At 41.2% G+C, this 18,419-nt stretch overlaps 1 long non-coding RNA gene across 1 annotated transcript in view; it reads left to right on the top strand.

Moving 5' to 3' along the window:
• The window catches only part of LOC132345248 (uncharacterized), a 40,680-nt gene extending 25,210 nt beyond the window's left edge, over positions 1-15,470 (top strand). Inside the window, exon 3 of the long non-coding RNA XR_009494470.1 lies at positions 3,756-15,470. This is a non-coding gene — a long non-coding RNA (uncharacterized lncRNA). The remainder of the gene's footprint in view (positions 1-3,755) is intronic.
• Positions 15,471-18,419: the final 2,949 nt, after the last annotated feature.

The following is an 18,419-nucleotide window of genomic DNA, read 5'->3' as shown; positions in this document are numbered from 1 at the left end:
TGCAGCAGGATGATGTCACCTTCCTGAGCCTCATATTCCCCCCACTATCGGGATTGCTCAGTGGCAGTACATGAGCCAAGTTCAACCCCAGATTTCCTTCATGTGGTTCACATCATATTGAAAACACTTAATTATTTAGTGTAACTTTTAAAAAGCAGGAGATTTCATATAAATCTACTGACTTTTCTCAAAAAAATGGGACTCAGAAACATTGTTTTGTACCTCCCTGAAGAGAACAAGCCCTCATAATTGGCCTGCTTTGCTCGTTGACATGACTTTCTGGCCTGTGGCCTTACATTGTTAACCCTGACCATGACATGGAGCAAATGCTATTTTCATCATTTGGCTGTTTTGATGTAAAAATAAAGTGCAAAGTGCTGTGCTCCCCACCCCCTGCCCCATAAGACCTCAATAATTGCTACTTCTGCATCCTTACCTGTTGGTGTTTAGGCTTGTGGGCTTACAATGACTCTCAAGTATTTAAACAGATTTTATGCTTTGAGAACATGGCTAATAGTTAAAAATAACTACAAAAGAGAAGTTAGCAGTGAGTTTGAGATGAAGCACATTTTTAGGGAAAAAGCAGCAGACTTCAAAATCTTGAAAAATTTAAAAGACAAACATTCTTTTTTAAGATGAAAATCTTAAGATTGTAGCTATGTCTTCTAAATGAAACATTTCATCAGTGAGATAGTTCACTGGGAAAATAGATATTTTTCCTACACTGTGCCCAAAAAACTGATTTAATTGATTTCACGGATAAATTGAAGGAGGTGGCTGATTGTTTTTACAAACCCATTCCTTGTCCTTTATTGATTTGATTTAAAATTTAACCATTGAACATTATCAGATCAGATCAGATCAGTCGCTCAGTCGTGTCTGACTCTTTGCGACCCCATGAATCGAAGCACGCCAGGCCTCCCTGTCCATCACCAACTCCCGGAGTTCACTCAGACCCACGTCCATCGAGTCAGTGATGCCATCCAGCCATCTCATGCTCTGTCGTCCCCTTCTCCTCCTGCCCCCAATCCCTCCCAGCATCAGAGTCTTTTCCAATGAGTCAACTCTTTGCATGAGGTGGCCAGAGTACTGGAGTTTCAGCTTTAGCATCAGTCCTTCCAAAGAAATCCCAGGGCTGATCTTCAGAATGGACTGATTGGATCTCCTTGCCATCCAAGGGACTCTCAAGAGTCTTCTCCAACACCACAGTTCAAAAGCATCAATTCTTCGGTGCTCAGCCTTCTTCACAGTCCAACTCTCACATCCATACATGACCACAGGAAAAACCATAGCCTTGACTAGACGAACCTCTGTTGGCAAAGTAATGTCTCTGCTTTTGAATATGCTATCTAGGTTGATCATAACTTACCTTCCAAGGAGTAAGCGTCTTTTAATTTCATGGCTGCAGTCACCATCTGTAGTGATTTTGCAGCCCAGAAAAATAAAAGTCTGACACTGTTTCCACTGTTTCCCCATCTATTTCCCATGAAGTGATGGGACCAGATGCCATGATCTTCGTTTTCTGAATGTTGAGCTTTAAGCCAACTTTTTCACTCTCCACTTTCACTTTCATCAAGAGGCTTTATATAAAGTAATCTACCTTGAACTGACAAAGGCAAGGACAGTATTAATAAGCTGTGTCACAGCTCTTATGGGTTTTTGAGTCCAAATTTCCTTGAAAATTAGTATCTGATCACTGAAGGCTACAGTACTAGGATTATGAATCTCTGCCTTGAGGTTCTGGACTATCAGAGCTGCCTCAAGTGTTTGTTCACTCTGCTGCTGCTGCTGCTGCTGAGTTGCTTCAGTCGTGTCTGACTCTGTGCGACCCCATAGACGGCAGCCTACCGGTCTCCGCCGTCCCTGGGATTCTCCAGGCAAGAACACTGGAGTGGGTTGCCATTTCCTACTCCAATGCATGAAAGTGAAAAGTGAAAGTGAAGTTGCTCAATCGTGTCCGACTCTTAGTGACCCCATGGACTGCAGCCCACCAGGCTCCTCCGTCCATGGGATTTTCCAGGCAAGAGTCCTGGAGTGGGGTGCCATTGCCTTCTTTATTCACGCTAGAGGGTTCTAAAGTCTTCACTGAGCGCTAACTCTCCTGAAGATTTTTTAACAGATCCAAACCTTGCAGAGGGTTTTCCTTCTTACCAGGCTCCCCTGTTGTTCCCACAAAGCCTGCTGTAACCAAGTACATATTTCAAAACTCTCAAGTAAGTCTTCCTCCCCACAGGCCTTGTTGAATCCTAAACCCAGGGCCAGTTTCACGAATGATGTGCTCAGTTAAGCAGCTGAAGGCCTTGCTGAATCCTAAACCCAGGGTCAGTTTCACGAATGATGTGCTCAGTTAAGCAGCTGAAGGAAGACTACTCCTATCTTGAGAGTCTAAAGGCATCTAACACCAGGCCTTTAAAGTCCTCATTTCTCAGCATGAAGGGCGGGTTGGAATTTAGCAGAGGCCTGCCAACCTCTCCTCCAAGACTTGCAACTTCTCCCAGCCTCAATATTCTCTTTCACAGTATACACAATATTCTCTACTTCTGGATACTTCTCTTAGCTAGGCTTCTCTTCTTTGCATTTGAAAAATAATGTCACTTCTTTTCTCCAGGGGAGGTCTTTGACTCCTTCTGGCATTTTCACAGACTGTTTTTTTCTTTTTTTAATTTAAACTTTGGTTATAAAGCTGAATGTGGCAAATTTAAGCATTGTATTAGCTGTTACTAAGCTGCTTCCATGCTTGCTTTGTAAACTCTTTACCCAAAGAAAGTTTCAATTCAGTCGCTCAGTTGTGTCTGGCTCTTTGCGACCCCATGGACTGCAGCACACCAGGCTTCCCTGTCCATCACTAACTCCTGGAGCTTACTCAGACTCATGTCCATCGAGGCGATGATGCCATCTGACAAAGAAAGTTTAATCATTTATGTTAGTTTTCTGAAGTGAACTAGCACCCTCTGTAGGCCAACCATTTTATAAGTATGAGAAACCATATCTCACATAGTGTGGTTTCTAATGTCAGTGCCCAAGGCAAAAAACACATAACTGTCAAAATTACCCGTGAAAATCCCTGAATTTATAAAGCAGAATAAAAGCCCCCAGTTAGCTTCCTTTGTTTATTTTTTAATGTCCTGGTTGCCTCCCTTTTTCTGGAGCAGTGGAAGAGGCAGAAAGATTAGATGAATAAAGAGATAGTCTCTTTCTCAACCCCTCTTTTTAAATCTCTGCTCCCTGCCACTTACTTTGAGAAGTTCAGACAGCATATTCATTCAGCAACATTTATTGGCTATCTCCTGGGTGTCAACCACCATTACAGGTTCAAACACCTAGAGATCCCTCCTCTCATGGAACTTATATTCTAAAGAGGAGATTAAAAAAAAAAAAAGTCTAGATTTTGAAAAGACATACTTTTTTTTTCTGAGAGTGAGAAGTACTCTGAGGATAATAAAACAGGAGCATGACTTAGAGAGTGATGAAGGCAGCCAGTTTTAAATAGTTACCCCGAGCTTCTAGAAGGAGGTGACTTTAAGCAAAGATTTTGATGAAGAAGCAGGTCTATAAGCTTTATGACTGTTGCAAACTATGGAGAGAGGAGTTGAAACTATCCTTCAGGCACTTTAGCTGCCTTGTCTCTGAGCTTGGTGGTTTGAGTTTGTTTGTTTATTGAATATCTTCTTCAAGTTTGTTGTACAGCCTTTCATTTAGCTTAACACATTGCTGGTAACAATAAACAGATTGTTCATATTTATTTTAAATTATAGGATGCAGCTGATGATTCTGAGCTGTTCTTATCTGCAGGAAGTGAGGCATGGGAGTTAAGAAACAGGATGAGCAAGTCATTCCAGGATACACATGGTATTTCAACCTTCGGGGTGAAACAGCAAGTCCTCCTTCATCACTTGTCCTCCATCCCAGGAGCACTTCTCCAGGGTAATGCCCTGCCTTTGCCATTCTTGTCTGAGGAGGCTCTTCTAGGACAAAGTAACAACACTGTTCTGATCTTGCAGAACCGAGGGAACAGGAAAAGTTATTGATGGTGGCCATTTGCAGATCTGTTCCAAATTGTTTCTCTCCAACAGGGAAGAATAGAACCCCCCAGCAGACTGAGAATGAAACTCCAGTCCCAAAGAGAGAAGTGGTAAAAGAAGAGAAAGTGTTTGAGAGGGGAGGTAGAAATAAAACCATCAGAATGAGAATCAAGCCTAAAAGGAAGTAGGATGCTATTTCATTCATTCATTTAGCAAATATCTACTGAACACTTGCCAAGCACTATGATATTACCGGGGATATTACAGTGAACGAGACTTTGTCCTGAATTAAAGATTCAGAAACAGTGCATGCAAAACACTGTCAAGACCATCAAGAGGTCTTCTGTGATGGTACAATCCTCAGGCTCCTGTTCCCTGCCCCTAAGGCTGCTGTTAGACTGCCCAGGGCTCTTCTAGCTTAATGTGCCTTGCCTTAGACACCTCTTCCTAGTCTACCTTCTTCTTCCGCCAAACCCTGGCAGAGAGCACAGTAATGATTGAAAGGATGGGCATTGGAATCCAAGGATCCTGGGTTCAATTTCTGACTTTACCACTTACTGGATACTTTACATGACTTTCCACACCTTAGTGCTCTCATCTCAACACTGAGGATTAATAACAATTTCTTCATAGAGTTTTCATGCAGACTAAATGAGCTAATTATATACAAGGCTGAACCAATTATGTGGCCCAGAGTGAGTCAGGTAGCTTTAATAATGATCCTTAAAGATATCCAGGTCTTAATTCCTTAACCTACGAATGTTACCTTGTATGGCAAAAGCATTCTGCAGATGTGATTGTGTCCTCTTGAGATGGGGAGATTATCTTGGATTATCTAGTGGTATCCTAAATGTAACTATAACTATCCCTATATGAGGGAAACAGAGGGAGATTTGACTACAGAATTGTCAGATAGAAGGCAATCAATGATAGAAGCACTGAGAGATTTGCAAATATACTACTAATTTTGAAGACAAAGGAAGGGGTTGTAAGCCAGTGAGTGCATAGAATACAACTATCAGTTCAGTTCAATCACTCAGTCATATCCAACTCTTTGCGACCCCATGGACTGCAGCACACCAGGCTTCCCTGTCCATTGCCAACTCCCGGAGCTTGCTGAAACTCATGTCCATCGAGTTGGTGATGCCACCCAACCATCTCAGCCTCTGTCATCCCCTTCTCCTCTGCCTTCAATCTTTTACAGCATCAGGGTCTTTTCTAATGAGTCCGTTCTTCACATCAGGTGGCCAAAGTACTGGAGCTTCAGCATCAATCCTTCCAATGAAAATTCAGGACTGATTTCCTCTAGGATTGACTGGTTGGATCTCCTTGCAGTCCAAGGGACTCTCAAGAGTCTTCTCCAGCACCACAATTCAAAAGCATCAATTCTTTGGAATATAGCTATAGAAGCTAGAAAAGGCAAGGAAATAGACTTTCCCCTAGAGTTTGCAGAGGGAACCAGCTCTGCCTGTATCATGACTTTACCCTAATGTAACTGATTTCAGATTTTTGAACTCCATAAATTTAACAAATTAAGTTTTGCTCATTTAAGCCACTAAATTTGTGATAATTTGTTATAGGAGCAATAAGAAATAAGCCCAGTAAATATTTGATAAATTGTAGGTATCAATAACAGAGGATGAGGTGGCTGGATGGCATCACGGACTCAGTGGACATGAATTTGCACAAACTCCAGGAGATAGTGAAGGACAGGGAAGCCTAGAGTGCTGCAGTTAATGGGACTGCAAATAGTTGGACACAACTTAGTGGCTGAACAACAACAACAACGGTATTCAATAAATGCCTATAAAAGGCAAACATGTCCCAGCAAAATATTAATAATTATGATTTTCTGAGAACATAGTATGGTCTACATACTAAGTACTTTAGTCTGAGTACTCTACATAAATTAAGCCATTCAATCCTTACAACCTTGAGCTAAATATTATTATTTTCTTTTTAACATATGAAGAAATTTGGGGCACAGAGAGGTTATGTAATTTGCCCAAGATTACCTAGCTACAACCTTTACCTAGCTGGGATATGACTACAAGCAGGCTAGCCCCTAAATTTCAACTCCTAGTCTCTACGCCTACTGCCTCCTCCGTGTTATATGTTTAGCTATGCCACATGAATCCCATAAAAGAAGAGATCATGGAGGACAAAGGGTAGGGTGGGAGGAATGAGAACTAAAACATTTGGCAGATCAAATTAGTCTCTTCGAGGGCTGTTTCCAGGTTCAGAGTTGCTCATTGTGGTCATAAGGAAAAATGATTGACTGATGCCCAAAAGAGAAGTGGCTTCTGGAAAGACGTGATGATAGATATCATGTGATAAGTGATCAGTAAATGGTTAATGAAGAAATATGGAAAGCATTTGGGGTTAGAAGGAGTATCTGAATTATGGCATGTCATAGGTCACACTTTCTTAAGGATCCTTTGAAATTGCTTTTTGAATGATCAAGTGAGAGGTTTGCAGTGGGTTGAAATTGTATGTGACTGGGGCAAAAGGTTGCCTGTGAGATTTTTCAAGGCCTTAATTATGTCTGTAAGGTGGGGGTTCTTTTGCTGTTGTTTCTCCCCCTCATTCTTGAATACACATGGTATGTGTGAATTATTATTCTGTTTTGAGCTCCTGTCATTCTTGGTGATAACTGTATTCCAAATTACCTAGTTTGGGTCAATTTGGTAATTGATTGTTTTAATAAGTAAATAAATTTCATATTATGGAATAGGCTGTTGCTTGCCACTTAATTACCTAAATTCATCCATCTATGCCTATATCGATCTATAATTTTGCTAAATGACTTGTGTTCCTAATCTGGATGTTCTGGTTTTCTGGAGGACATCCATGAGCATATTTGTTCAATATTGGTAGTATTTCAGGAGCAGAGCAAAACAGAGTAAGTCTGTTTTCACAGATTAAGAGCCTTGATTATTTATAAGTAGGCTATCTTAAATATAATTATGAATATATGACAAATATGAATGATGACAGGCTTCCCAGCTAAAGTTAACACTTCTTACTCTCTCTTGCAGATGGCTCTGGCTATGTGGCTAGTTTCTTGCTAATGGGATGTGAATAGGTGTTATATGTCATTTCCAGATCCACCCTTAAAGGGCATCCCCTTGTGACTGGATTTAGTGTACACAATTAAGCAGATTCACCTGCCCTCCTCCTCTAGACCTTGCTGTTTACCCTGCTTCTGATACGTTTGAGTCCTGTGGCTGTCCCTGTGATCACTGTCTAAGATCAGCGGTTGCTTCAGCCTCCCGGGCTCTGTGGGCTCCATAGCTTTAGGAGCGCCCTTAGCACCCAGATCCAAAAAGGCTTAGGTGTCTTTAGTGGTTGCCTGAGGAGGCAGTATTCAACTCAGAAATCCAGAGGAGAGTTAACACTCCACGAGATGAACTTGACCACTGAGAGACAAAAAATCAGAAACTGCTGCCAGGTAAGTTGCTCCCTCTCCTACCTGACAGACTGTTCTAAGACCTTGGCTACATTGCCTTGACCTGGTAGCTTATTAGAAATGCAGAAACTCAGGCCAAACCACAGACCAATTGAATCAAATCTGAGTTTTAACAGGCTCCCTGGGAGAGTCATTTGCACACTAAGGCTTGAAAAGCGTTGCTCTGAGACACAGCTGATCCACAAACAAAACAAACTCAGAACCTAGACACATCACTGTCAAACTACTGAAACTCAAGGATAAAGAGAAATCTCTAAGGCAGTCAGAGAAAACAAGACCCATAAGAGATGAACAAAGATGCGCGTTACAGCGGTCTTCCTGTCAAAAGCCACGCCAGTCAGAACACAGGAGATTGACATCTCTAATGCACCGAAAGGAAAGAGCTGTCAGAAATATCTTTTTAGAAATGAAACATAAATACTTTTCCCAGCAAACAAAAAACCAAGAGAATGAGCTGTAAAGCAATCCTGCATTCCTAGAAATGTTAAAGAAATTTCTTTAGACAAAAACAATATTCTATCAGACAGAACCTTGAATCTGTGGAGTAAAATAAAGAGTGCCAGAAATGGCAAAAATGAAGGTAAAACAAAATATTTTAAAGGTTTATTTTCTCCAGGAAAATTGATGATTTGCCAAAACAAAAATAGTGTCACTGCAGCATGAGTATTTAGCACATGTAAAATGAAATACAGCCCAAGAGTGGCACAAAAGATGGGCAGGCAGGATTTGGAAGTATACTGCTGAAGACATAATATTATTTGAAGCTAGGCTATAATTAACTAAAGATCAATCAGCTTGACCTAAGTGACATTTGTAGAATGCTCCACCCCAAAAAGAATACAAAAATATGCTTTTGAGCCACAGCATAAATAAGCTAGATGTTCATAATCAGAAAGATGTCTGGAAAATCCTTAAATATTTGGAAATTAAACAGCCCTCTGTTAAATAACCCATGGACCAAAAAAGGAAGTCACAAGGGAAATTAGAAAAAATTCTTAATTAAGTGAAAATGAAAAATATAGGAGACATACAATCATTGTCATTGGGAAATGGTTAAATTATGGATGTCATCCGTTATCAAGGCCCTCCCGTTGGTTTCTAGGTCATTTCCTAGGTTCTTCTTTGTTACGTAGAATCAAGGTAATAGGGTAAAGGAGAGAGAAAGCTTAAAAATTCAGAGTCTCAGTTGATATCCACGTAAGTGAACTGAGGACAAATTATAGAAGGTGTCAAGCAGAATTTTCTGAAATAGAGGTAGACAGTGAAGAACATGATTTTGGGGGAAGCTACTGCAAAGCCTATAAGAAAACTTGATGATGAGAAAAGGTGTCTAAACTCTAAAGAATATTTCAAAGAGTTTTGCTGCATATTAAAATATATACCCCAATTTCAATATTTTATCAAAAGACTGAGCAAAGATCTAAATTTCTTTTGATTTTAGTTTTTGGGAGACAGCTGTTTCTCTGACTGTGAATCTAAGACAGAATAACATGAAACCCAGTACACCCAGAAATAGCCCTGTTAATCCCTCCTTTCCTTCATGCATTTCAGTCCTCCCTTCTTTCACATTCTCCTTAGGTTGCAGTTGTTCTTTTATAGTTTATGTTCTTCCTGAACGCCTTTGTGGATATTCTCTTTAAGGTAAGTAAGGTAAGGTAAGTCACTTCAGTCGTGTCCGACTCTGTGCAACCCCATAGACGGCAGCCCACCAGGCTCCCCCATCCCTGGGATTCTCCAGGCAAAAACACTGGAGTGGGTTGCCATTTCCTTCTCCAATGCATGAAAGTGAAGTGAAAGTGAAGTCACTCAGTCGTGTCTGACTCTTAGCGACCCCGTGGACTGCAGCCTACCAGGCTCCTCCGTCCATGGGATTGTCCAGGCAAGAGTATTGGAGTGGGGTGCCATTGCCTTCTCCGGGATATTCTCTTTAGCTTCCTTTTTAAAAAAAAAAAGAAAAAAAACAAGGAAAAGCCTCCACAAGAAGGAAACCCCATGTATTTCCCTGCCTAGGAAGGATTAAATCCCCCAGACCTTCTAGGAGTGACCTTGGACATCTCACACTTACTTTGAGAATATACAATCTTTTATTTTCATTAGGCGTCTGGATGACTTGAGTATTATATATCCCATATATCCTCCTCTCACCCCTCCAATCCACTCTTACCCCTCCCCCTCAGTCAAATGATGAGGGCCTGACTCAAATGGACCCAGGAATTTGAATCTAGGGCAAACAGACACACAGATGGAAGATGACTGGAGCTGAGTCATTTTGCTGGCAGTCTCCAAAATGTACTATTCCAGGAATTCATGGTACTGAGATCCCTGGAGCTGCCCTAGTCTGGTTCTCTCTGAGACTGGTTTTCGGCTTCAATTCTGCATTTTCTTGTATTATTTCAATCACTTAGTTCAATTACTTCTTGAGTTAGCCAGAATCAGTTTCTGTTGTTTGCAAGCAAAGGCCCACAACAGAGACGAATGACAACATAGAAACGGTCCTGAGGTCTGTTTCAGATTCTTCTGAGCCGAGCCTGCTTGTGTCAATGTGGGCTGTGTGATGACTCAGTGTCCTACAATTGTCTGTACTTATTCTGCTGCAAAACCTCTGATCTTAACAGTGGACAGTATCTTGAGACATCATTTGTCCCTTACTTGGTGCAAAAACATTATGCTTTAAGTCCTTTTCTTATTGGTCTGTGTCAAGAAGTGGTACTTGACACCATAAGAAACTATTTGAGTAGTAAAAATAAATAACATCCCTTGTTTATAAAGTGACCATTTAAATGATCCAGGATATATTTATATTATTTTTTGACATTATTATGGAGATGAAAGCACATTATTTAAAAAGCTTGAAGAAGTCTGCTGTGGTAGACTGTACTTTATGCTGTATTTCACAGACTTTATTATTCTCCCTGATACCTCAGTGGGGGTCAGATTCAGCCTTGACAAATGAGTAGTTGAGTACCTTAAGCTTAAGAAGTCGGTGTGCAAGGACAGGAATAGAAAATTCACAAAAAAGGCCACACACAGGTCATTAAGCATAGGAAAATACATTCAATCCCTTTAAGATCCAGGATGTTTCAGGCATCAGTCAGGATGGTCTAGGTAATGCTGTAGTAACTCAACACCAAATCTCAGTGGCTTAAAACAACACAGGTTTATTTTTTTGCTCATATCTGGCATGGCCTAGCTGAAAGCTTTATTCATGGAATTAAAATGGTATGTCCCTGGACTGTGGGACCCAGACCATTTTTGGGAATATTGCTGGCAGCTGGTAGCCAAAGTGAAAGACTTCTGTAGGATCTTCTATTGTCAATGAAATACTCAGACCAGAGTGATGCATGTTATTTCTAGTCACAATTCAATGACTAGAACAGGTCACATAGCCCTTCAGTTCAGTTCAGTTTAGTTCAGTTGCTCAGTCGTGTCCAACTCTTTGCGACCCCATGAATTGCAGCACGTCAGGCCTCCGTGTCCATCACCAACTCCTGGAGTTCACTCAAACTCACATCCATTGAGTTGGTGATGCCATCCAGCCATCTCATCCTCTGTCATCTCCTTCTCCTCCTGCCCCCAATCCCTCCCAGCATCAGAGTCTTTTCCAATGAGTCAACTCTTCACATGAGGTGGCCAAAGTACTGGAGTTTCAGCTTTAGCATCATTCCTTCCAAAGAACACCCAGGACTGATCTCCTTTAGGATGGACTGGTTGGATCTCCTTGCAGTCCAGGGATTCTCAAAAGTCTTCTCCAACACCACAGTTCAAAAGCATCAATTCTTCGGCACTCAGCTTTCTTCACAGTCCAACTCTCACATCCATACATGACTATTGGAAAAACCATAGCCTGGACTAGACGGACCTATGTTGGCAAAGTAGTGTCTCTGCTTTTCAAAATGCTATCTAGGTGGTCATAACTTTCCTTCCAAGGAGTAAGCATCTTTTAATTTCATGGCTGCAGTCACCATCTGCAGTAATTTTGGAGCTCCCCAAAATAAAGTCTGACACTGTTTCCACTATTTCCCATGAAGTGATGGGACCAGATGCCATGATCTTCATTTTCTGAATGCTCAGCTTTAAGCCAAGTTTTTCACTCTCCTGTTTAACTTTCATCAAGAGGCTTTTTAGCTCCTCTTCATTTTCTGCCATAAGGGTGGTGTCATCTGCATATCTGAGGTTATTGACATTTCTCCCGGCAATCTTGATTCCAGCTTGTGCTTCTTCCAGCCTCGCGTTTCTCATGATGTACTCTGCATAGAAGTTAAATAAGCAGGGTGACAATATACAGCCTTGACGTACTCCTTTTTCCTATTCGGAACCAGTCTGTTGTTCCATGTTCAGTTCTAACTGTTGCCTCCTGACCTGTATATAGGTTTCTCAAGAGGCAGGTCAGGTGGTCTGGTATTCTCATCTCTTTCAGAATTTTCCACAGTTTGTTGTGATCCATACAGTCAAAGGCTTTGGCATAGTCAATAAAGCAGAAATAGATGTTTTACTGGAACTCTTCCTTTTTCGATGATCCAGCAGATGTTGGCAATTTGATCTCTGGTTCCTCTGCCTTTTTTAAAACCAGCTTGAACATCTGGAAGTTCACGGTTCATGTATCACTGAAGCCTGGCTTGGGGAATTTTGAGCATTACATTACTAGTGTGTGAGATGAGTGCAATTGTGAGGTAGTTTGAGCATTCTTTGGCATTGCCTTTCTTTGGGATTGGAATGAAAACTGACCTTTTCCAGTCCTGTGGCCACTGCTGAGTTTTCCAAATTTGCTGGCATATTGAGTGCAGCACTTCCGCAGCATCATGTTTCAAGATTTGAAATAGCTCAACTGGAATTCCATCACCTCCACTAGCTTTGTTTGTAGAGATGCTTCCTAAGGCCCACTTGACTTCACATTCCAGGATGTCTGACTCTAGAGGAGTGATCACACCATCATGATTATCTTGGTCGTGAAGATCTTTTTTGTACAGTTCTTCTGTGTATTCTTGCCACCTCTTCTTAATATCTTTTGCTTCTGTTAGGTCCATACCATTTCTGTCCTTTAATGAGCCTATCTTTGCATGAAATGTTCCCTTGGTATCTCTAATTTTCTTGAAGAGATCTCTAGTCTTTCCCATTCTGTTGTTTTCCTCTATTTCTTTGCATTGATCTCTGAGGAAGGTTTTCTTATCTCTCCTTGCTATTCTTTGGAACTCTGCATTCAGATGCTTATATCTTTCCTTTTCTCCTTTGCTTTTCGCTTCTCTTCTTTTCACAGCTATTAGTAAGACCTCCCCAAACAGCCATTTGCTTTTTTGCATTTCTCTCTCTTGGGGATGGTCTTGATCCCTGTCTCCTGTACAATGTCACAAACCTCTGTCCATAGTTCATCAGGCACTCTATCTATCAGATCTAGGCCCTTAAATCTATTTCTCACTTCCACTGTATAATCATAAGGGATTTGATTTAGGTCATACCTGAATGGTCTAGTGGTTTTCCCTACTTTCTTCAATTTAAGTCTGAATTTGGCAATAAGGAGTCCATGATCTGAGCCACAGTCAGCTCCCAGTCTAGCCCTTACCTAACATCAAATGCCATGAAATTCGATCCTACTATATGCTCAGAAGGTGATAAGTCAGAAATATTTGGTGGACAGTATTAATGACTTTTGTTATTCAGTCATTTTGTCGTGTCTAACTATCTGCAACCCCATGGACTACAGCATGCCTGGCTCCTCTGTCCTTCACTCTCTCCTGGAGTTTGCTCAAATTCATGTTGGTTGAATCAGTGATGCTATCTAACCATCTCATCCACTGCAGCCCCTTCTCCTTTTGCTTTCCGTCTTTCCCAGCATCAGAGTCTTTTCCAATGAGTCGACATCATGTAATTAAAACAATAATAAGTTATTATTTTTCAACCCTTAAGACTGGCAACTTCTAAAGATGATAAAACCTTGTCATAGCTGGTGTATAAAAATAGGCAGTCTTGTATGTCAGGAATGAGAATTTGTACATCATTTCCGGGGAGAGTATACACCTACACTTATGTGTATGCTTACACACACACACACATAGTGTGCATATATATATATTTTCTCTACCCTACAATCTCACTACTAAGAATTCAGCCTAACCAGATAGTCACAATTGCAAAAAGACAGGTTTATAAAAACATTCATTAAAGCATTGTGTATAACAGTGAGAAATGGAAACAACTGGTAAATGCAAGGTCAGAGCTATGGCTGAACAGCTCACATTACAGTTTGATTAAATATTGAGGATCCATTAAAATTATGCTCACAAGGAATTTGTAATTAAGTAATATCTTTACTTTATAATAAAGAAAGCTGAGCAATAGGGAATTGATGATTTTGAACTGTAGTGTTGGCGAAGACTCTTGAGAGTCCCTTGGACTGCAAGGAGATCCAACCAGTCCATCCTAAAGGAGATCAGTCCTGGGTGTTCATTGGAAGGACTGATGCTGAAGCACCAATACCTTGGCCACATGATGAGAAGAACTGACCCATTGGAAAAGACCCTGATGCTGGGAAAGATTGAAGGCAGGAGGAGAAGGGGACAACAGAAGATGAGATGGTTGGGCGGCATCAACGACTCGATGGACATGAGTTTGAGCAAGCTCCAGGAGTTGGTGATGGACAGGGAAGCCTGGCGTGCTGCAGTCCATGGGGTTGCAAAGAATTGGACACAACTGAGCAACTGAACTGACAGGCTTTATAATGTTAAATGACAAAGCAGCCTATACACTTTCAGTAGAATTTCTCATTACTCTCTGCAAGTGGAATAAAAGCACCTCAGAGTTCTCCCTGATGTATCTGCCAACAATTACAGCTCCTTCAGCAGAACCCATATATTTCCTATTAGAGACCCCAAGTGAGGTTGTCCTTCCATGGGTGACTCTTAGGCTGCTTTGGAGCTCACATGTTCAGCATCCGCAGAAGCCATGCTTGGAGCAGGATGGTAGGTGCAGTCTGCACAGAGTGGCCTCCACTTCCCTGGAGGCTCATTTACGCTCAGGCCTTGGGAAGAGGTGGAAGACCTGACTCCATTCTCAGATTCCTTATGGTTGAGTTTTCCTTTTCTGAAGATCCCCCATGCTCTCCAGGGATTAGCAGAGCACTCTGATCTTCTCACTTGGATCTTTCTTTTTCTTTCTTTCTTTCTTCCTCTCTCCCTCCTGCTCTCCTCCTTTCTTTATCTCCTTCCTTCCTCTTCCTTCCTTCCTTCTTTCTTTCTTTCTTCTTCCTTCCTCTTTCCCTTCCATTTCCTTCCTCCCTTCCTCCCTCCCTCCTTCGTCTATCCTTCCTTCTTGTTCCCTTGAAAGAAACATTTAATGAACAGTTTTAAGTTTCAGGCACTGTGCCCAGCACTGGGAATACCACAATGACCAAAATACTCTCTCTGCTCCCGTTGAACATTCTGTTTATCCACTGGAGAAGAGAAGGAAAAGAGGCGATTGCAGTGTATCCCTGTGGCAGGAACCTCTAAGATGTCTCATGACCCCTGCTTCCTGGTATTCATGCTCTAGGTAATCCCCTCTTCTGATTGTTGACTGGACTTAGCAAGTTACTTCTAACAAATAGAATATGCCAGAGCAATGAGATGTCACATCTGAGATTAGGTAATTAAAAGGATTTGGCTTCTCCCTTCAGTCCCAGAACAATAGCCCCCAGCAACTATTAGAGATCCATTTGGCCTCAAAAAAAAAAAAAAAAAAAAAAGGCTCTGGCTTTGACCATGGTTCCCCCCCACACCGTCACTCCCCATTTTCTCTCCTCTGGCTCTAGGGGAAGCAGGCTGCCATGTGCTTCACCACTGTGCTACTCAATCAATGTTATTTGTCAGAAATAAATGGTAATTGTAGGTAATTCCCTGACAGTCGAGCGGTTAGGACTCTGCATTTCCCCTGCAGTGGGCACAGGTTAGATCCCTGGTAGGGAAAACTAAGATGCCACAAGCCACGCAACATGGCCAAAAAAAAAAAAAAAAAAAGGTAATTTTAAGTACAATCACAAAAGAACAAAACAACGCTGTTAAATCCTAACGAAACAAGATTGTTCTTTGAAAGTTCTAAAGCTAGAATCTCCTTGCTTCCTCTCTCTGTGTCACTCTTCAGAAGAGAGGTGATAAAAACTTAGTACGAAAATGAATTTTTCTCTTTGATGCAACCTGAAGGATTAAAGAGAATTTAAAAAGGAATCATATGATTCTCTTTTAGTTACTGCTGTTGTTCACATATGACTAAAATTCATCTCTTATTCATGAAGCTCTTTGAGAACACTACACTAATCAGCGAAGACCTTAAGCAACAAGTTTGGGTCAGCACTCAGATAGAGACAGCTGTTTTTGCTTTTCTCTCTTTTTTTTTTTAATTGAAGTATAGTTAATTTACAATGTTATATTAGTTTCTGGTGTAGAGCAAAGTGATTCAGCTACATATTTTTTATATTCTTTTCCATTATAAGTTATTACAAGATATTGCATATAATCCTCTGTGCTGTAAAATAGGACCTTGTTTATTTATGTACGTTAGCTTGCATCTGCCAGTCTCAAATTCCTAATTTATTCCCCCCTGCCACTTTTCCTTTTGATAATCATCAGTTTGTTTTCTATGTGAGTCTGCTTCTGTTCTGTAAATAAGTTAATTTGTGTCGTATTTTAGATTCCATACATAAGTAATATCCTATGATATTTATCTTTCTTTGTCTAACACACTTCACTTAGTATGATAGTCTCTAGGTCCGTCCATGCTGCTGCACATGGCATCATCTCAATCTTTTTTATGACTGAGTATCCTCCAGTACTCTTGCCTGGAAAATCCCATGGACGGAGGAGCCTGGTGGGCTGCAGTCCATGAGGTCGCGAAGAGTCGGACATGACTAAGAGACTTCACTTTCACTTTTCACTTTCGTGCATTGGAGAAGGAAATGGCAACCCACTCCAGTATTCTTGCCTGGAGAATCCCAGGGACGGGGGAGCCTGGTGGGCTGCCGTCTATGGGGTCGCACAGAATTGGATGTGACTGAAGTGACTTAGCAGCAGTATTTTATTGTGAGAAGATTCCGCATCTTTATGACCTCATCTGCCTATGGACATTTAGATTGCTTCCATGTGTCAGCTGTTGTAAACAGTGAAAGCTGTTTTGTTGTTGTCATTGTTATTTTAAGTGAAACTTAAGGCAGTAGTTCTGCATAGTGATGTTCCATGAATTTTCATTGTGTATTACCAGATTTTGTTCAGTATGTAAAACTGATTTCTACCCCCAGCCGAGGATACGTATTTTTTTGTATATGTGATGGGAGACTAACAGAGTCAGTTGGACTATGTGTATCCCACTCTCCATACTTAAGAAGTATCACCTCTCCATGAGAGCAGTGAATTGGAACACTTGTCAGACCTCTAATTACTCAAAGGCTGCTGCTGCTGCTAAGTTGCTTCAGTTGTGTCCGACTCTGTGCGACCCCATAGACGGCAGCCCACCAGGCTCCCCCGTCCCTGGGATTCTCCAGGCAAGAACACTGGAGTGGATTGCCATTTCCTTCTCCAATGCACGAAAGTGAAAAGTGAAAGTGAAGTCGCTCAGTTGTGTCCGACTCTTAGCGACCCCATGGACTGCAGCCTACCAGACTCCTCCGTCCATGGGATTTTCCAGGCAAGAGTACTGGAGTGGGGTGCCATTGCCTTCTCCATACTCAAAGGTTACATGGTGATAAAGGATGACCCAGTAAGCAGTAAAATAACTCTAGAAAGACTTTTCAGTTTTCCAAAACTTGTTTTTTAAAAATCATTCATCTTTTAATGCTTTTGAACGCCCTGTCCAGACTTCTAGAATTCAAAACTGTGCCTAATCCTCCTGCTTTAGAGTTGAAGCCTCAACCCTAAAGTATTTAAAAAGTCATTACTTGAGGTCAAAGGTAGAATCCTTCCACTAGCAACCATATAAAATTTCAGAATTTTTGCAATATGGGTTATCTTTTAGGGGAACAAATATTTCCTATTCATTTGTTCTGTCCAAGCAATAAAATATGGCTAATGATTGCAGAGATAAAGTTCTCTCTGAAATGCTTCCTAACATGCAAATTAATATTTTTTCTAAGATATATTATGAAAAACACTTAAGCTCATAAATTATTTGTTCCAAGTGACAACAGAGTAACATTTTCTAAAGGAACAGTATTTTCCTTTCTCAGAATGTTGGAATCTGCCTGATACATTTCTAAATAAGTGGAATCAAACAGTACAGTCATGCCCTGGACGTGCAGAGGTGGGGGAAGAGGAGGTACAGGGAAGCAGCTGGGAGTGTAGCTTCGTTCATGAGAACAAACGAAACTGTTATTTCTCCTCCAGTGCAGAAATGGGTCACGTTTAGGTGCCTGAGTGAGCTTGGCAGAAAACCACTTGCATCCTCATGCTGTGATGTTGCACAGGACTTTTTGTCCAGATTACTGTCTTGGTGAATGGCCTATTTTATAAACTAGATGCCGCAATAGATCCATATATCCAAATGAGAAGAAATAGGCTGACTTGAAATATGAAAATCCATTGAGATGTCAGACAACTCTGTCCTTGTGTAAATTTCAGAAGAGATACTTGCCTGGTATCCCCCAAATGATTTTAAATTAATATCTATCTTGAATTCAAGTCTTTGAGTCCCAGGCAGGGAAAAAATAAAAAGAAGTCACAGGAGGGGATTTACCTGGTGGTCCAGTGGTTAAGAATCCACCTTGCAATGCAGGGGATGTGGGTTCAATCCCTCATTGGAAAACTAAGATCCCACGTGCCTCAGAACACCTAAGCCTGTGTCATAACTACTGAGCCCCCACGCCACGACTGGAGAGTTTGGGTGCCGCAATGAAAGATCCCACGCACTGCACTAAGACCCAACGCAACCAAAATTAATTTTAAAAAATAAGAGATTGAATAAATACCACTTCC

This window comes from Bos taurus, chromosome 5 (genome assembly GCF_002263795.3).
Source record: "Bos taurus isolate L1 Dominette 01449 registration number 42190680 breed Hereford chromosome 5, ARS-UCD2.0, whole genome shotgun sequence".
Classification (NCBI taxonomy): Eukaryota; Metazoa; Chordata; class Mammalia; order Artiodactyla; family Bovidae; genus Bos; species Bos taurus.
Note: the sequence above shows the minus strand (reverse complement) of the source record. Positions and strands in the feature narration are given on the sequence as shown.